At 43.4% G+C, this 21,176-nt stretch overlaps 1 protein-coding gene across 2 annotated transcripts in view; it reads right to left on the bottom strand.

Annotated features, from left to right (window-relative positions):
• LOC140191127 (breast cancer anti-estrogen resistance protein 3 homolog) overlaps nucleotides 1-21,176 on the bottom strand; it is an 87,734-nt gene that overhangs the window by 44,741 nt on the left and 21,817 nt on the right. The window contains exon 1 of one of the 2 annotated variants that reach the window (XM_072248235.1): nucleotides 4,712-4,777. The exons of the other annotated variant lie outside the window; for it this stretch is intronic. The gene's annotated coding sequence lies outside the window, so the exon portion shown is untranslated. Of the gene's footprint in view, nucleotides 1-4,711; nucleotides 4,778-21,176 lie in introns of those variants that run through there. 2 annotated transcript variants of the gene reach the window in all.

Genomic DNA, 21,176 nt, shown 5'->3' with positions numbered 1-21,176 from the left:
GATCACAGTGGCCAAACATAAATTACTCTCAGACGCCTCAGGGGAAAAAGTAATCAGTGTGCAAAATTGTGCAGCCCAACCTACTAAAATCTGGTAATTAGCGGGGGGTTCAATTTCCCTTGTTTATAATTTCTCTGCTATTTATTAAAGTTAATGAAGACAGAATGCTGCTCTGTCCTGGGAAACACAAACGTAACTATTCAGGCTGAAATGGGAATTCTGAACAAATAGAAATGTTGAATGTGGGCACGTTCATTCAGTATTGTTTAATTCCAGTCTTATTTATAACTGCGTTAATAAGTTCTGTCTCTCACACAGAATATAAAAACAAACTATCCCCATCAGCAACCTTACCTGATGAATGGGCTGGGGGGGTGGCAGGGGGAAAAGAGGGGATAGCTAGCAATCTTGCCTCTCTCCTCATATGGTTATTGGTTCAAGGTCCATCCTAGTGAGGGAGTGCTGCAGAGGTGTCATCTATCAGGTGCAATGTGTAACTGAAGCACTGTTTGTTCTTTCAGGTGGGTGTGAAAGATTCCCACATCATAATTTATAGGAGCAGGATGCAGTCCATGACCTGTGATTGCACTGGGATGGGCGCACAGGAGATTTATAGGAATGTTACCAGGACTGGAAAATGTTAGCTATGAGGAACAAAGATGGGCTGGGGATGTTTTCTTCGAAACAGAGGAAAGTAAGTAAGTCCAAAGTAAATTTATTGTACGTACTGTAGATGTCGCCATATCCTACCCCAAGATTCATTTTCTTGCAGGCATTCACAATAGAACATAGAAATACAACTGAATCAATGAAAGGCTACACACAGACTGACAAACAATCAATGTGCAAAAGAAGGCAAACTGTGTACACACAAAAAAAACAAAAGTAATAATAAATAAATAGGAATTAAATAATACAGATAACATAAGTTACAGGATCCTTGGAAGTGAGTCCATAGATTATGGTATCAGTTCAGAGTTGAGTGAAGTTATCTAAGCTGATGTTAACTGGGGACTTAAGAAAGATGAAAAGATAGAACAAATGTATAGATAGGTTTATAGATAGAATATATATAGGAAAGATTAATTTTCCTGGTTAAAAAACCAAAAATAAGGAGGGAAATATTGAAAGTAAATGACAGAAGAAGAAGTGGAGGAATGGGAGAACTATTATTCATCCAGAGGGTGTAGAGGTCTTGAATTTTCTTCCTCAAAGAGAAATCCTCATTACATTTAAAACATGTGTGGGCATATCCTTGAGACAATGATTCATAGGGGCCTTGGTTCAAGTGCTGTGGATTGGAATGAGAAAATGCAGATATAGTCGGCCAAACAACTTTCTTCTGGACTTTCTACAATTCTTTAACACAGGGGTCCCCAACCATTTTTTGCACTGCGGACCGGTTTAATATTGACAATATTCTTGCGGACCGGCTGACGGGTGGGGGGGAGGGGCGGTGGTGTTCAAGTTCAACAGTGCGTGACAGGGAATGAGGAAAAGTGCAGCTGACTCATATCGCCAAATCATATCATTTGCTTGTGGCCTGACAGCACATGCTTTGCGGCCCGGTGCCAGTCCACAGCCCGGTGGTTGGGGACTGCTGCTTTACCACCTTGGTCTATTTTTACTCAATATCATTAAAAGCAGATTATCTGGATATTGTTACATTGGTATTTGTGGGAGCACATTTTGCTGCTGTGCACAATATCTGCACTTCCAAGGCCAAGCTGTTACTACAATATACTTTGGAATGTCCTGAGGGGTGAATGATGCAGTATAAAGACACATTTCTGATTGATGCTGGGTCCTTGCAAACCAACAGACCTTGATACTCTGTTCCACAAGGATCATGGCTCAAGTCATTGTCAAGGGGATGTGGCATTAAGGATTCAGGAGTTATGCAATTAAATGTCCTGATCAAAAAGCTACAGTACCTGTCCTCTATACCTCCCTCTGCAACTGGATCCTTGACTTCCTAACCAGAAGACCACAATCCGTGTGCATTGGAAATAACATCTCCACCTTGCTGACAATCAGCACTGGCACACTACAGGGATGTGTGCTTAGCCCACTGCTTTACTCTCTCTACACCCGTGACTCTGTGGCTGGGCATAGCTCAAATGCCACCTATAAATTTGCTAGAGATACAACCATTGTTGGCAGAATCTCAGATGGTGATGAGAGGGCATACAGGAGCGAGCTATACCAGTTAGTTGAGATGTGTCATAGCAACAACCTTGCACTCAACGTTAATAAGACCAAAGAGCTGTTTGTGGACTTCGGGGGGCTACTGCACAGGATTGCAGAAACTTGTAAAATTAGTCAGCTCTATCATGGGTAGTAGCCTTCACAGTAAACAAGACATCTTCAAGGAATGGTGTCTTAGGAAGGTGGTGTCCATCATTGAGGGCACCCACCACCCAGTACATGCCCCCTTCTCATTGTTACCATCAGGAAGGAGGTACAGAAGCCTGAAGGCACACACTCAGCGATTCAGGAACAACTTCTTCCCTTCTGCCATCCGATTCCTAAATGGGCTTGAACCCGTGAACGCTACCTCACTACTTTTTAAATTTATTTCTGTTTTTGCACCTCTTATTTTAACTCAACTATTAAATATAGATATATACTTTCTGTAATTCAGTTTTTTTTCTATGCTTATCATGTATTGCAGTGTGCTGCTGCCGCAAATTTCACAACATATTGTGGTGATATTAAACCTGATTCTGATATGAACTTAGCGGATATTAATTCAAATGAGAACCTACCTTGCAAGTTGTAATCAGGTTGAAGTTAAAAGGACAGCTTTGTAAACAAACAGAGTTGTCCAGAGCACTGACTGCTAGCCCACAGCATGGGGATGGCTGCTAAGGTCTGCAAAGTGACCGTATGAAGTTCTCATTTGTATAAGCCAAATGTAAGACAACATAGGCTAAGTTATTTTGCACTATTGTGACTGAGTCCAGCAAAGCTTGCAAACTAGACTGATTACGTCACTCAGCATATCAAACATGGTCACAAGTGGCTGGGATATTATGTACTCAGAGAGTCAGCCTCACACCATTAGTTTTTGAGTGTCTGGGTTCTCTGTCTTCAGAAGCTTTTAGACCATCTTTGTGAATGACGTTGTCCCAGCAAAGGTATTTGAATATTCAGAATGCCTCCCACTGTAGATATGTAACTCTTAGGGCTCAAAATATTGAAATAAACTGTGTCATTGTAGTTATTGAACTCGTATTGAATCATCTGCTATTACCTTTGATCTGAATGGTGTAAGAGTGTGATTTACTTTAACTTTTGGAGACCCTACGGAAAGGATATCAAAGAGAATGTTTGCTTGTCGCGATGAATAAAGACGTTAATATCACCAGCTTCAGTGACTCTCCGGTGCCAAAGGTCACAGTCACAAAATAAAGGCCGGTCAGTTAAAGCTGGGTGTGTATAAATGTTTTCTATCAGAGGGTAATAAATCTCTGGCATTCTCTACAGTCTAGGGAAGGTTGAGGCCCTAGAGATACTTCGATATATTTAAAGTGGAGATTGAAAAGTATTTGGCAGATTGAGGAATGTTGGGGTGTGGGAACTGGCACGAAAAGGAGGACACTGCAGATCAGTCATTGTGAGAACCTCAAAGGAGCTGATTAAAACCTACACTACAAATCTTTTGGTAACGTGGCCTTATATTTTCTGATGCAGCAGAATTTTAGTACCGATCGGTAGCATTCCTGCGATGCACCTTGATGTTTTGTTATGTTAAAGCTGTTTCATAAGGATTGTTAACATGAAATAGCAAAAGGAGTTTATGGTAAGTATTAATAAATCAGTTATGACCAAATGGCAGAGCAAACTCAATGGGCCAAACAGCTGAATTCTGCTCCTATAGCTTATGGTCTTAGGATCATACTGAATGCTAGAGTATGTAGCATGGTCCTGCTTTCTTGTGCTCCTGTGAAAATGGCAAAGTAGTGCTTGTAAAGGACAGGCCTTAAATGTGCCAATGTGATTTGTAACAATTCCTCTGTCAGAAATTCTGAAGTGCTTTTGCTGACAGTAGAAGGAATCGATAAAGAACACATTCAGAATTATTAAGACATGGAACTATTGAGACTACGCTGATTCCTTATCAAGGTAGCTGGTCAGTTGCATTCCCTGCTTTTTCACAACAGACCAGCAAATTATTTCCTGTCAAATTTCTCCCCCTTTTGTTTCTTGTAGATAGCAAGTTACATATTGTAACCACACAGTTAAAAAAAAATTCTATAACGGAAGGATGTAAATATTGGGTTGGCAGAGGGAATTAGTTCAATTAGCCATTTGATTACTAATTTAAAATTGAATTGCCACAACATTGTTGGCTGTTGCTGCTCTGCAATTCCACGTTCTGTTTCATTGTATTCCTTTTCATCCACAGCCCCTGTATCCGTTGTCCATCCCTCTAAATCTATGCCCACACACCATTCAATTCTCACATACATAACTCACATTCAAGTTAATTATTTAGGTTAATGTTCCTTCCAAAAATTTCTTTCCATTTTGAAGGAAATTACAGTAGCCTGAACACGCCGGTACTGGTTTGTACACGTCTTGCACAACTCTCCTTGTTAATACGGAATAAAACTTCAACCATTTCATTAATCACATTCCACACATTTCTCACCCAGTCCCAGCTGATGTGCCATAGAGAACCACCGATCAGTAATTTTTCGCCTACCTTGTATGTCCTTTGCTCCAATTTTGATCCGCTAACCGAAAGGTACAGCCATTTAGGTTAGTGGTTTTATACAGAAGTGGAAGAGCACCTCAACACAGCCCAGGGGAACCGCACCTCCTGGGAAGACTATTAGCTGGAAAGGTATAAGGGGACTGAAGGTTGCTGACAGGTAAGCCCATACAGGTTGGCGGGGGTACTACCTCAACAAAGCAGCACCATTAAGCAGTTTCTAGCACAACTGCTTAACAATTAAAATGACAAGCCATTCTATTTTAGTGTCACCATTTTACTGAGCTTTTGAGAGGCACAGTGCCCCCACAAAACATGGAATATCCCAGTGCTGTACTCCACCCTTTAGAGGACACTTCGACGGCAAACCTATGTAACACTCACGCATATCATTCAGTTTAGTAAGCGGAGAGATTGTGCAAACAGTGCCCTTCCCTCTTGCAGATATCTAATCAAGATTACCAACCGCAAAGATTGCCCAGCAATTAAAAAAAATATATACCCAGAGCATTGCTCAAGGCAACTCCCGGAGAGAAAAAAATCTGAGTGGCTTTAAAAATATTCTACTTCCTATTCCAACATTTCAGTCCATGACCTCCTCTGCCGCTATGATGAGGCCACTCTCAGGGTGGAGGAGCAACATCTCATATTCCACCTGGGTAGCCTCCAACCCGATGGCATGAACATTGATTTCTCTAACTTCAGGTAATTTCTCCCCACTCCCTCTTCTATCTTTTTTCGATTTCCCATTCTGGCTCCCCTCTTACCCCTTTTCCTCACCTTCCAATCACCTCCCTCAAGTGCACCTCTTCCTCCCCTTTCTCCCTTGGTCCACTCTCCTTTCCTATTGGACTCCTTCTTCTTCAGCGACTTTACCTATCACCTCCCAGCTTCTTCCTTCATCCCCCTCCCCCACCCACCTACCTTTCCCCTCACCCATCACCTTCCAGCTTGTACTCCTTCCCTTCCCCTTACCACCTTATTCCAGATTCTTCCGCCTTCCTTTCCAGTCCTGGTGAAGGGTCTCTGCCTGAAATGTCAACTGTTAATTCCACTCTGTAGATGCTGCCTGACCTCATAAGTTCCTCCAGCATCTGGTGTGTTGCTGTGGATTTCCAGCATCTGCAAGAATCTCTTGTATTTATTAGAACAACGTATTTGTCCTTTAAAATAAATGACTTTTGGATTGACAAGGCCATTGGAATAGAGAATTGGGTCTGAACCAGCCAAGACGCCTGTCTGTGCTAATCCCATTCGCCTGATTTTGGCCCATATCCCTCTCCAAGCCTTTCCTATCCAGTCTCCTGTCCAAATGTCTTTTAAATGTAATTGTACCTGCCTCTATCACCTCCTCCAGCAGCTTGTTCCATTTGCCCACCTTCCCACTGGAACCCCTTTAAATAATTTACACACACCTTAAATCTATGCCCTCTAATTTTAGGTTCTCTTACTCTGTCCCTATCTATGCCCCCCCCCTTAATTTTATAAACCTCTAAAGCTCACTTCTCAGTCTCCAACACTCCAGGAGAAACAGTCCCAACTTATTCATTCTCTCCTTTAGCTCAAACCCTCGAGTCCAGGCAACATTCCTGTGAATCTCTGCCTGCATCCTCTTGAACTCAATCACATCCTTCCTACAGCATGGCCACCACAGCCACACATATTACGATCATGTGAAGAAGCGTCAGGATACGCCCACGTCAGCTTTTACCCCAGTTTCTTCATCTCTGTCCTTGCTGCTTTCAAAGGGAAATGGCATCTCACTTCTTCTAAGTGGTTAAATGCAGCTCCTTAACGTTCTGATATCTCCTCAAGTGGCACGTAGACCTCTGCTCTACATGCTGAAATCCTGTGACAGTGTTTCGTGTAGATGTGCTCAATGGTGGGGAGGGCTTTACCCTTTATGGACTGGGCCATATTAGTGCCTCTACTTCCTTAGGATTTTATGAAGATTCAGCATGATATCTAAAACTTTGATGAACTTCCATAGATGTGTGGTGGAATGTATATTGACTGGCCGCATCACTGTCTGGTATGGAAACACCAATGCCCTTGAATGGAAAATCCTACAAAGTGTAATGGATAAGGCCCAGTCCATCATGGGTAAAGCCCCACCGCAAAGCACATCAGTACAAAATGCTGTCATAGGAAAGCAGCAGCAATCATCAGCGACCTCCTCCACCACCCAAGGCATGATCTCTTCTCGCTGCTGCCATCAGGAAAAAGGTACAGAACCATCAGGACTCATGCCACCTGGTTCAGGAACAGTTACTACCCCTCAACTATCAGGCTCTTGAACCTAAGGGGATAACTTCACTCAACTTCACTTGCCCCATCATTGAAATATCCCCACAACCGAAGGATTCACTTTAAAGGATACTTCATCTCATGTTCTCAATATTTATTGCTTATGGTACTTATTATTATTTCTTTCTTTTTGTATTTGCAGTTTGTTGTCTTTTGCACACTGATTGAATACCCAGGTTGGTGTAGTAATTCTGTTATGCCTAATATTCTATGGATTTATTGAGTATGCCCACTAGAAAATGAATCTCAGGATTGTATATGGTAACATATATGTACTTTGATGATAAAGTTACTTTGAACTTTGAATATTTTGTAGGATTTTCCACTCAAGGGCATTGGTGTTTCTATACCAGGCTATGATGCACAAATCAGTATACTCTTCACTACCCATCTGCAGAAGTTTGTCAAGGTTTTAGATGTCAGGCCGAATCTTTGTAAATACTTAAGGAAGTAGAGGCATTGCCATTTTTTCTTTGTAATTGCACCTGTGTGAGGGGCCCAGGACAGGTCCTCCAAAATAATAACGAACATTGAGGCATTTAAAGTTGCTGACCTTCTCTACCTCTGATCCTCTGATGAGGACTGGCTCCTGCAGTCAAGAATAAGCTTGCTGACATTGAGCAAGAGGGTGATGCTCTGGCACCACTCAGCCAGATTTTCCATCTCCCTGCTATATGTCGCTTCATCACCGCTTCGATTTGGCCTGTGACAGCGGTGTCATGAGCAAACTTGACTATGGCGTTGGAGCTGTGCTTAGCCACACAGTTGGGCTAAGCAAGTAGAGCAGGGGACTACGCACACAGCTTTGTGGTGCAAAGATCACGGAGGAGATGTTGTTCCAGTCCAAACTGTTTGGGGTCTGCAAGTGAGGAAGTAAAGGATCCAGTGCATAAGGAGATAGTAAGGCCAAGGCCTTGGAGGTTATTGATTAGCTTTAAGAGGATGATCATATTGAATGCTGAATGTAGAGCATCCTGATGTGTCCATCATTGCTGTCCAGATGTTCCAGGGCTGAGTAAAGAACCAATGAGATGGCATCTACTGTGGACCAGTTGCTCCGGTAGGCAAATTGGAGTGGATCCAAGTCACTTCCCAGGCAGGATTTGATAGGTTTTGTCGCCAGCCTCTCAAAGCACTTCATCACTGTGGATGTAAGTGCGACCGGATGATAGTCAATAAGGCAGGCCACCATATTCTTTTCTGGCACCGGTATAACTGAAGGCTGCTTGAAGCGGGTTATAGGTACCACATAAGCACAAGTTGCTACCATTTAGTGTTCAAACCCATTCATTCCTGAAGTGTCAGCAACACGTAATTCAGGCCATAGAGAGAGAGTCAGCTAAACAACTGTGTCATTTCTCAAGAGCTGGAACGAAAAGCAGAATCTGTAAAACATTAAATATTGTTTAGACCATAACAAGGAAGAGATGTAAACCGTACATCCCCTCTATTTAAAACAATTAGGGCTGAACTAATTGTAGTCCTGAATTCCACTTTTGTATCTGATTCTCAGATTCACATTTATTTGCATTGTGTACATTATTGCACATTGGTAAATTATTATTGTGTACATTATTATTCTGTACTTTATTATTAGTTAAATGTTGCTGCTGTAATGAGAGAATTTCCCACTTGAAATCAGTAAAGTACTTACTATTATTGAAACATACAGTGAGATGAATCATTTGTGTTAACAACTAACACAGCTTAAGGATGTGCTGGGGCAGGCCACAAGTGTCACCACATGTTCTGGCATCAAAATAGCATGCCTACAATGTTCAGCAGAACAACACACACACACACACACACAGAACAGGCCTCCTCCAGCCTCCAGTGGACTCGCAGATATCGGACCTATGACTTTCCCTGTGGACTTGCAGACCCTGGGCTTCCAGCCATTGGCATTTGACCTTCAGTATTGATCTGCACAGACTGCCGATTCCGGGACCCTTGATTCCCTTAAAATCTAATCCAGTGTTTCCCAACTTTTTTTAGCCCAACACCTCTTAAAGCACTTTCATACTTGCCGACGCCCCTCTTAGGCACAATATACTTTCTGGCACCCCCATAGTGTAAAACATGTCTACCATATGCAAAATGATTCTGCTTTTAATTTTTATTTGTCTTTAAATTAGCTTACACAGTACCTGTGCGCTGTACAGCAGCTTTGATATCAAGGTGCTTCTTGAGCTTGATGGTTTTTAGCGAGAATTGAAATACCTGGTTCAGAGTGACAACAAAATACTTAAGTCCCCATGTGTAGCAGCGTCCAAGTGGTTTCTGTTTTTTGTGAGTATGTGGTTCACTGCACTGAAGCCTCTTTCTACAAGGTAGGAGGATGGAAATGCAATGAAGAGCATTTTGGCTCTTCTCTAAAGACTGGGAAACTTCATATGAAAGTGTAGCCACATACCACAAAAGTTGACATTTTTGAAAAGCATTTTTGCTTCTTCATCATTCTGAATTTCGACACTTTCTGCTTGCAAGCTTTCTTCCTGTTCTTCCACCTTGAAAAGAAATGGGTTAATTATCCAGTCTGGAATTTCCAGATTGTTCAAATCCTTGAATCGATACTGAAAATCCTTCTTCAGTGACTGCAGGTGTAAGCAGTACTCTTGCAAATCACTGTCTGTGAAAGAGAGTGCCATACCTTCTATGCAGGGAGACTGTAAGAACATTCTTCTCCCAATGTTCTGCTAATGTATTTTCAATTTTCCGATAAAAGCGGACACTGCACTTTTTGTCTGGATTAAATTGAAATTTTCATCCTGCAATTTCATATTTAGAATGTTCATTTTGTCATCTAGATAGGCTAGGTATGCCACATCTCCAGATAGAAGTTCAATTTTGTTTCCCAAACTCTTACCAACTTTGAGCAAAAATTCAGCCACAGTGTCAAAAAGATCAAAGAAATGTTTTAAGCAGCAGCCCTTTTGACAGACAATGCACTTCAGTGTGAAGAAGCAAGCATTCAAACTCTTCATTGTTATCTTGGCATAACTGGTGAAATATTCTGCTATTTAATGGACAAGCTTTAATTTTATTGATAGCGGATATTACAAGAGTCGTGCTTAGCTGAGGTTTTTGGCTGTGAGATGTTTATGATGAATTATACAATGGATTGCAAACTGACTTGGAATTTCTTTTTTCATAAATGCCACTAAACCAGATCTAACCTGCCATATATGGTCTCCACAAAATAATCTGCAGATGCTGTAAAAGATCAAAGTAACACTTTCAGTATGCTGGATGAACTCAGCAGGTCGGGCAGCATCAGTTAGAAACGATGATTTGATGTTTCAGGCCGGAACGCCTCGTCAGGACTGAAGAATGAAAGATGGGGAAGGATTTGAAAAATGCTTGTAGCGTCAGTTGAAAGACCAGTAATTTGAAAGACAAAGGGGTGGGGGGAGGGGAAGCATTGACGTCATAGCCCTGAAAACAATGGGTAGTAGAAGAAGGAAGCGGAACCATGAGGGAGCTGGGGGAGGGGGTAGAGTGAAATAGGGATAGAGGAAGGGAGAGGGAGGGAATTACTGGAAGTTGGAGAATTCTATGTTCATACCAAGGGGCTGGAGACTACCATATGGTCTCCATCTGTTGCCCAAGAAATCATGTTCCTAATCAGAATACTTTTATTCCCAATATACATTTTCAGCTCATCATAGATTGAATCTCCATTGATATTTGTTTTTAACTTTTTACAAAAGAGAATCTCTTCATAAACTTTTCCATTTTTGATAAACTGTACATATGCCATTAGCAATGGCTCGTTGTCATGCACGGTAGACTTATCCAGTAAAATCCCAAATTCTGTTTTTTGTAGCTCTGTGCATAGCTGATACTCAATGTCTTCACTCATTTTGTCTTTATGATGAGCTACAGTTATTACTCAGAGGAATTGATTTTACAATACTAGCATCTACTTTGAGAACAGTGGTGAGCACATCTGATACAGCAGGAATTATTAATCTTTCTCCAATTGTATGAGGTTTTCCACACTTTGCTATCATTTTGGAAATGTGATAAGGAGCAATGAGACCACTATCAAGGTCTTCTTTTAGCTTTCTTTCGCAAATGACTCTAGTGACAATGCTTTTCAAATGCTTCTTTCATCTTCTGGAACAGTAATACCATAAGAGGCCTTTTCCAGGTGTCTTTTACTGAAGTGTTCCTGCAACCTTGATGGTTTCATGGCTTCATTAGACACTACAGTATTACAAATAGGACACATACGGCATCTCTGATCTGACGGGAACGGAATTAAACCATACTCCAGGAATGTACATTGTATTGATGCACATTCTGTCATTTCTGTTTTTTAGCAGGATTAGAATTCAAGGCTCCACCACCTTCAGGGTCACAGAGATCTCGCCATATGTATTTATCCATCATTAACGGGGCTAAATCAAAATAAAAAATTAACACAAACTGCGAATGCCTATCGAATATTGACGACGGCAGTGAGTTGACATGAATTGAATGATGGTAGCGCCATGCAAAGGAACAGTGAGGCAAAGATGAAGATGATAACAACAAAAACTACATTGACAAAGATTCAGATTGGAATCTGAATGTTAGTTGGGATCGAGCTGGTGTTCGGTAAGCTACCTTTTAGTACAATTGACCAATCATGTAAGTTATCATAATCCCCAAAGGTGATTCTTGACTGCACGTATGAAGCTGAGGTTGTTTTTAACACCTCAAGAGGAATCCTTGGGGTTGGCAGGTTCACTGACTGGCTCTATTTCACTGCCCGCAGAGCTATGGTTCTTCCTGTGTTCCAATGCCTCATTCTTTTATTTGGAAGTGCCTGCTCTACTAACGGTCGGTAGGGTCTCGTGCCTCCAGTTAGGGTGCCACTTACCGCACCCTGCCCTCCATGAATCCTGAACAACTCCAAACAACTTCTATTTTCCCTAATGCCCCCTTAGGGAATCATTGCTCTAACCATTTATCCTTATCGGTTTTGAATATACTTAATGAAAAATATTCTGGTATCTATATTAGAAAAGGATAACAAAGTACATGAGAAGGTACAGAGAAGATTCTTAAGACTGCTTACTGAACTATAGGAGGTCATTCCTTTCAGGAAAAAATGAACAGATTGGAATTCCCTTAGAAGAGAATTGGTTACAGTGATTTGATAGCAATTACAGCAGGGTTTATCGGGGCAGGAACAGAGAAGGTTCCATAACAGACTAGGAGCCATGAGATTAAAATGATCAATCATACATACAGCAAAAGACATTTTCTGGCTGGAGGTGGGTGGGAATATGCAGTTCATTATGGTGATTAATAGTTGTTCCATATATCACAGATGCATTTGAATCTACAAACGTAGATAAAGTCATGAGGAAGAACGGATAGAGGGATAAAAATTGAGAAAGAAGAGTCAGAGAAAGTTTATAGGTGCATATATACAAGTATTAACTAAATAGTGTTTTTCTTATGTATGATCAGTATAATTCTGTGCTATTTCTGCAGAGTTTCCGATGATAACCGACCTAATTTTTGTCCTGTAACTCACTCTACAGTCATGTACTTTAGGATATCTGTGAGCAAAAAGGTTAGAGTTTAGAGAAACAGGGTTTTCTCAAAGAGGAGGATTATAGGAAGAATCCAAAATTGTAGGGCTTGATAGATAGGGAAACTCTTTTTTTCCCCCTTTCTCTGTAAGAAGACATGTTAAAAAAAATACAGATGTGAGAAAATTCAAAAAAGAAAGAGGGAGTGAGAAATTGTGTTATATGTTTACTTTTGAGAGGGGTTTGAAAAGGTGCTAGAAGCAATTTAAATAGTATCTTTCAAAAAGAGGGTGTTGGACTGAATGCACAGCTTTTAATGTTTTTAAAATTTAGAGATACAGCATGGTAACAGGCTCTTCTGGCCCAATGAGCCCACACTACCCAATTATACCGGGTGGTCAATTAACCTGATAACCTGTACATCTTTGGAGTGTGGGAGGAAACCCACACAGTCACGGGAGAAAGTACAAACACCTTGCAGACTGCAGTAGAAGTGAATCCAAGCTGCTGGTGCTGTAATCGACTAACCACTACACTACTCTGTCGCCCCCATTCTATGAAAGCTTACAGTTGATTTCATCCCACTAACGCAAGGTTTTATTCAATTAGTGATGTCTCTAACAAGCATTAGATGGTACTAAGTAATTCTGATGCAGAATTTAATATATGGTAACTGCCTGTTCCATAAAGAAATGACAGCCTTTATTACACTCACCAGTACATCATCTAAACAAAGACCTGCCTTTCTTTTGAGTTGTTGATTACATTGCGAGAATTCATTTTTAATTAATTCCTGAAAATGGTCATAGCTGACAAGGCCAGCTGAACCTTGCTTGAGAAACCCCATATTTATTGACCATCCCTATTTTCGCCTGAGTCAGTGATGTGAGTTACCTCTTTAAAGGATACAGTCTTACGTTAGATGAACTCCCACACAGGTAAGCCTTCTGTTAGATATAGATGGGAGCCTTGCTGGGATACACCAGATCATTCTTACATATGAAACTAGAGTCATATCTTGGCCCAGATCACAGGATCCAGGCTGTATCATAACAAACTGCAATGTCCCACCAAACCCTCACTCTTTCCTGTCTCTTCTTGTCCAGGCCCTTCCCACCCACATCCGGGACATGGTGCACGCACTTCATCAGTTCTGATACAGGGTTTTGAAACAACACATTGATATTTCCTTTCCTCCCACAGATGCTGCTGTACTGGCTGAGTTCCTACAGCATGGGCAGCTTTGCGTCTCCACTGCAATTAACCAGTTAGGGGTTTATATGATCATTTGACAGAGTTATTACTTTATTTCCAAAGAATCATTATTTTATATCCGGATTGCCATACGGGGATTAGACACACATCGCCCAGAGCACTACTGTGATATTACACCGATCTGCTCATGCAGATAAACAGCAATTAACAATAACAATCACACACTGGTCCAAGAGCCTGATGATTGTAGGGTAATAAATGTTTCTGAATCTAGTGGTGTGGGACCTAAGGTTCCCTGTACTTCCTGCTGATGTTAGTAGCGAGAAGAGAGTGAAAGTTAATGACATTTACTGTCAGTTTTCACCCTGATCTCACTTGAACATGGACCTTCTATAACACAGGTGTTTGCCAGGCTGGGTTTGAATCCAGGTTGTTATGGCGACGTTCTGTACCTTTAACCAGTAGACTACCAGGTGGACTCAAGTGCAGAGAAGACCAGAGCTGAGCATGGAGTTGAATAAAGGATCTTTACCTGAGGATTGGTTTGTAGAAAACTCACTTGACAATCACTTCACACAGGGTAGGTAGACTCAAGACGGAACAAAAACAAACAAAGCAGAGGGAACTTAACCAGAGACACAAGGCACAGATAAACTGGTAACTGAAACAAGAGACTGGTGAAAATGATCAACTAATAATCGGGGAGGAGGAGTGGAGGACTCTGGTGTGTCGCAGTGGTCAGATCAAAGCACGACAGGACCCTACCCTCTGTGACTGGCACCTGATGGCCCAAGGTGATCTGGGTGGTGGCAGTGGGTGTTTCGGATCAGGTCTGGGTCCAGGGTATCACGGGAGGGAACTCGCAGCCTTTGCTCTGGGTCACAAACCAGACGGGAATCCAGAAGCCACCAGATGTACCCCAGCTAACCGTCGATGATGTGAGGAGCTGGGGGCAGTCTCAGGACTGGTGCCAGCAGACCACACAGAAGGGGCCTCAGAAGGGAGAAACGGAAGGTGGAGTTGATACGCATGGCGTCAGGCAGCTGGAGACGGTAAGTGACGGGGTTGTACGGTCTGATGTAGCGCGGCGCCAGTTTCTGAGAGGTAACCCGCAGAGAAAGGTCTTTGGTGGAGAGCTAGACCTGTTGATCATGACACCTACTCATTGAAGAGTGGCGCAGAATGTTTTGAGCAAACTTTCCCAGAGCTGATGGTCACTCCAAATGGTTGGGTTACCCAACACGTCCCCTCAGGGTCTTCTCCAGGACCTGGTTGGTCCTCTCCATGTGCTCATTGGACTAGGGGCGAAATCTCGATGAGAGGCTGACCGTAGCTCCAATGAGCTGACAGAAGTCCCTCCAGAACCAGGGAGTGAACTGAGGGCCGCAGTCGGAAACAACATTCCAGGGAAAGTCATGCACTCTAAACATGCGTTGCCACATACGGTTGGCCGTCTCCCAAGCTGAGGGAAGGGCTTAAGTAGAGGCACAAAGTGTCAGGCCTTGAAGAACTGGTCCACCACCCCCATAATCATGGTGTTACCTCATAATGGTGCCAGACCAGTAATGAAGTCCATGAGATATGGGACCAGGGACAGGAAGGATTGGGCAGCAGCTGTAACAGCCTCCTGTGGACATGATCTGGGTTCCTCCTTCTGACCACAGATGCGACAGGCTGCCACAATGATTTAACATCCCCAGCCATGCCGGCCACCAGGACTGCCTCTTGTTGAACTCCACCATCTGAGCAGTCCCCAGGTGTCCTGCGATACGTAATGCATGCCCCCACTGTAACACATCTGAACAGACAGAGTTAGGGACATAAAGGCAACCCGGTGGGCCATTCTCTGGATCTGCCTTCTGTTGCTGTGCTCTCCTAACAATGGTCTCAACCTCCCACTGGACCAATGCCACCATCCTCGACCTCGGAAGGACGGGTTCTGGGATGGCAACTAGGTCCTGTTGTTCAAACTGCCTGGAGAAGGTGTCCAGCTTCTAAATCTTCAAACCTGCACAGTAGGTAATGATAAAATCAAAAGTGTTAAAAGAGACCATCAAACCTGGCATGAATTCAGTTACTTCTCCCCTTGAATCTAGGCCAGGATCTTGTGATTGGTCTAGACCACAAATGGATGTTTAGCCCACTCCAGCTAATATTTCCACTCTTCCACTGCTCATTTGACTGCCAACAGCTCTCTACTGACAAACGTGGAAACTGAGTGCAATAAAGTTGGACATCACCTAAACGCTAAAAAGACAGAGTATGTGGCGTTTAACTGTGATGAAGGTACTCTCTAGACTGTAGAGAATGATACCATTAAGAAAGTCTTTGACTACAAGTATCTCGGGTCAAGAATGATGAGTTCGGAGAAGGACATAAAGATATGGAAGGCGCTGGCGTGAAGGGCTATGAACGACATGAAGGAAATCTGGAAGTTGAACCTGACCAGAGGGCTTAAAAAGAGGATCTTCATAGCAGTCATAGAGTCCATTCTCACGTACGGATACGAGATGTGGACACTCACCAAGACGATGCGAAAGTCTCTAGATGGTTGCTATACACAAATGCTCCGGATGGCTCTTGCCGTGAGTTGGCAACAGCATATGACGAACATCGAGCTCTATAGCAACCTACCTATGCTCACCACTAAAATCAAGGTGAGAAGACTGCAACTAGCAGGGCACTGACTACGCCACCCTGAGCTACCTGCCAGCCTAGTCATCATATGCGAGACCAAGCCTGGGAGGATGAACCCTAGGCGCCCTCCCAAGACTATGGTCAACATGCTCCTAGAAGACAGTGGCGCGACTAATGTAGATGAACTGAACACACTGATGAGGGAGAGGGAGAAGAGAGGAATCTGTCATCGTGCCCGACGCTGGCCCCCTAGGCCTGAGTCGACATAGTAGTAGTAGCTCTCTATTCCCTATGTCATAATTCCTCTCTGCAGGAGAGAGTCATTGGGGGAAGAAAGCACAGGGATGGAGTTTTTGGTCAGACAGGCATCGTTGCAAAAGAACTGCCCCAACCCCAACACCTGAGGTGCCTACTTCAAAAATGAATGGCAGCCCTGGGCCGGGGAGAACATGGATGGAAGCTTTTGTGAAGCGAGTTTTCAATTCCTGGAAGGGTACCTTGGCTTCTGGGGTCTAGTGAAATGGGCCGTAGGTTCCCTTAGTCAGAGCAGTGAGGGCTGCTACAATGGAGCAAGCTGTGGATGAACCTCCAGTAAAAATGAGCAAATCCTAGAACCGCTGGAGCTGCTTGATCGTGGTAGGTTGAGGCCCATCCCTGATGGGCTAGGTCTTACTAGGGCCCATCTGCAGATTCCCCTTAGAGACAGTAAACCCGAGCAAATTCTCCAGTTTGACGAATAGCTGGTTTTGGAGTAAACATCGAAGGACCTGTCAAACATGTTAGACATGTCCATTGTATGTCTTGGAGAAGATGAGTACATCATTCAGGTACACAAGGACAGAGTGATGTAGCTTCTCTCGCAGAACATCATTGGTAAGGGCCTGGAAAATGGCAAGGGCATTGACTGAACTGAACATCATCATGAGATACTCTTTGTGGCCAGCGGGGCGTTAAAAGCAGTCTTCCATTCATCACCCTCCCGAATGCGGACCAAGTTACATGCAATTTAGAGGCCCACCAGTAAAGACGGTTGACTCCTGCAGCAACATGAAAGCCGTGACCATCAGCAGCAAAGGGTACCAGTTCTTCTCTGTGATCTCATTGAGATGTTGAGAATCTACACATGGTCAGAGACCGCCATTCCTTTTCACCAGGATAAAGAAGCCTGTAGAAGCAGGGAATCGGGGAGGGCAGATGAAACCTGACGTTAGGGTGTCACGATCTACTCTTCCATGGTCACCCGTTCTGGAGCTGACAGGGAGTAGAGTTTCCCTCGGGGCAGACAGGGTCCATGTGTATGTTTTTGCAAATAAAATGGCTTGAGGTATTTTATGTTTAAGAAGAAACCAGTAACAAGCCATTCATTGGACTCCAAAAAAACTGAAGACAGAGCACGGTAAAAGTACTTTAGGTGATCACGTCATCATGTCAGACCCTCCTCTTAAAGTGAATCCCAACTCAATGTCTGTGGTTGTGAATTCTGTACGTTTTCATCAATTATATTACCCTACACGGGCCCCCCTCCACTCCCCCAGAATTCACTAAAACCGGCATTGGGAGCTTGGATGAGCTGGCTGGCTCGGGTCCTATGCTCCATGGTTGGAGGAACAGTAGGTGCGTCTAGCTCGTCCAGAGGCTTGTTGACCCATTCATGGTCATATCGTGACAGCAGGAGCATGGTGGTGGAATCCTTCAAAACTAGCTTGAGGCGATCTACTGAACCTACCCCTCCTATATATGAGAAAAGTCTGTTCTCTCTGTTTCGAAACACAGAATGGGTCATTGTAAGGGGGCCCAAGGAGATGTTGGTGTGCATCATGGCGGACAAGAAACAAGTGAGGCGGAATGTAGGTTAACAGGAATCTAAGAGTGATGGGAGGTAGGAACAGGTGCAGAGGAATTGAATTTATTGATGAGTTGGATTGCTGTTGAGAGGCCGACCAGGCAGTCTGGAATAAAATCACCCGGCCCTTGGAATGGCTGCCCATATACCAACTTGGCCGTGGATGACTGCGAGTCCTCTTTTGGAGCTGTTCTGAGCCCCAGCAGGACCCACAGGAGACGATCATGCCAACACTCTTTCTTCAGGGAAAGCTCAGGGAAGCCCTCAGAGCAGCCTTTAAGGAGTGGTGAAAGTGCTCACATAGGCCATTGGCCTGTGGGTGATATGCTACGGTGTGATGTAGCCTAATGCAAGGTTCTGGGCCAACGCAGCCCAGAGGTTTGAGATGAACTGGGGTCCCCGGTCAGAGAAATAACAGATGGGGTGCCAAACCGAGCAACCCGGGTGCAGAGGAATGCCCGAGCCACGTCTGTGGCCGTCGTCAATGCTAGAGGGGTGACCTCTGGCCACCTGGTTGTATGGTCCACCATGGTAAGGAGGTATGTAAAACCACAGGTGGCGGGGGGGGATGAAAGGGGACCAGCAAGGTCCACATTGACATGGGTAAACTGTCGCTTAGGGACCACAAAAGGTGCCAATGATGCCTGAACATGACGGTTAATTTTTGCTCACTGGCACTGCACACAGACTGCACTCCAATCACGCACGTCCTTTCTAATACCATTGTAACGCTCTGATTCTGTCGGCTGTGTAAGTCTAGGGAATACAATCTCCAGCCCCGCCAAATGTGTGAGATTGAAGTGCAAAACCCCGAAACCCCATTTGTGTGGATGCTGCGTGATTTGTTACCCTGTTACAAATAAGTGCCATGAAATCACAGACAGTAGACGGTATACAATTACATGATTTAGCCTTATAAAGAATTATAGTAAAGAAAAAAAGAAAAGGGCCCATTTTAATGAAACAGTCTAATGTGCACAAGCTGGAGCTCACACTTTCCTCTTCGCTGATCCTCCTTCGAACTCCCTGGGCTTTGTCGAGTCATGACCCCACTCTGGGTCGGGTCCTACGACCTCTTCTCTCCAGCATCTCCCTTCACGTCCTGCTGAACAAAGGACCCAGCTCACCCCGGTGTCAGGCACACAACACGAAAACACACTCCCTTCATTGGACGGCTCACATTCCAAAGCACCTGTTATCTCTAATCTTAACCCAAACACTGCTTCTACAGAAACAACATTACGATAGCAGTAAAACCTTTCCCAGGGTGTTACAAACAAACTTTAGTGCACCCAGTTTCCATGAGGCCTTCTGACCTGGATGCAAAAAGACATGTATGGAGTTAAAAACAACCTGCTACCAGTTTGCAGGCACTATGGGACAAAGGCGACTGATTGAGTCATTGCACAGGAAAGAAAACCCACTACCCCAAACTGAATGTCAGCCAACCGTAGGCCCATGACTGTTGTTTGGTAAGCCGGGACCCCTGGGTCAGTAGCTTGGTCTGTTGGCATGCCGGCATAGTCAACCCCTATGTGTATGGCCTCAATGGCTGGCCACTGCTTTAGTATCCACCTTGTGGTGGGAACCGAACTGAAGTGACAGAGGAAAGGGAGGTTGGCTCACAAGTACAGAAAGCTTGGAGACAGTGCGAAAGGAAGGATAGGCAGGTGATAGAGAAGGGACACACTCAGACCGATGGTTTGAGATGTGTCTATTTTAATGCGAGGAGTATTATGAATAAAGCGGATGAGCTTAGAATGTGGATCAGCACTTGGAGCTATGATGTTGTGGCCATTACAGAGACTTAGATGGTGCAGGGGCAGGAATGGCTACTTCAAGTGTCAGGCTTTAGATTAGTGGTCACCAACCTTTTTAAGCCCAAGATCCCCTACCTCGACCTCAGTGAAAGGCAAGATCTACCTACTAAATCGTTTAGAGAAAAAACAGCTCAGATTGTACTTCCAATTTGAGGCCTTTTATTTGGGCGAATTGTATTTGAATTACACAAAATACTTTTGTCAAACTTTCAAATTAATTCAAACAAGAAAACACTGTAACTAGCATATCAAACAGGCCATAGCTGTCTTTCTTTAAGAATATTACAATACTTCACACCTTTAATTCTAAGTTTCATTATTTAATTTTATTTCAACGCCAAAAATAAATGAATAAAAATTGACTGTTGCACTCAGTGTGATGACTGGGGCTGAATACTTTCTGCTAGTTCCCTGAAATTTGGCTCATAATTACAGACAGCCAGTCTGGGACAGTCTGTGAGGTGTAGGGTTGCCAGCTGTCCCGTATTTCCCCCGCTAAGGTAGAACGTTCCTATGAAACCTTTCATGCCAAAATGCTTTACGCCGAAGAAGCGATTACCATTAATTTATATGGAAAAAAATTTTGAGCATTCCCAGACCCAAAAAAATAACCTACCAAATCATACCAAATAACACATAAAACCTAAAATAACACTAATATATAGTAAAAGCAGGAATGATATGATAAATACACAGCCTATATAAAGTAGAAATAATGAAAATTAAGCCAAAACCGATTGGTGGGGTAAAGAGAAGAAATCGGCACATACGCACATGCGCACACAAGTGCCCGTGCAAGGCTTCATGGTCATGCTAGTCTTTCTTGGGATTTGACTGCTACTTTTGTCCATTATTTGTGAGTAAGAAAGTTGGCAGCCCTAGAGAGGTGTCTGTCAGTAAGTCAGTTCCTGTACTTAGATTTAGTAATTTTCATCTGTGAAAATACAATTTCACATAGATGTTGACCCGAAGTAGGCACCGACTTTTAGTGCTATAAAACCAACGCACACACCACGCATTGCTCGGCCCCATCAGTAGTAATTGCCACCAGTTTATGAATGGGGATGTCATTTTCACAGACGTTTTTTAAAACTCATTGTAAATAT

Source organism: Mobula birostris, chromosome 32 (genome assembly GCF_030028105.1).
Source record: "Mobula birostris isolate sMobBir1 chromosome 32, sMobBir1.hap1, whole genome shotgun sequence".
Taxonomy (NCBI): domain Eukaryota; kingdom Metazoa; phylum Chordata; class Chondrichthyes; order Myliobatiformes; family Myliobatidae; genus Mobula; species Mobula birostris.
This window is presented reverse-complemented; position numbering and strand designations above follow the sequence as displayed.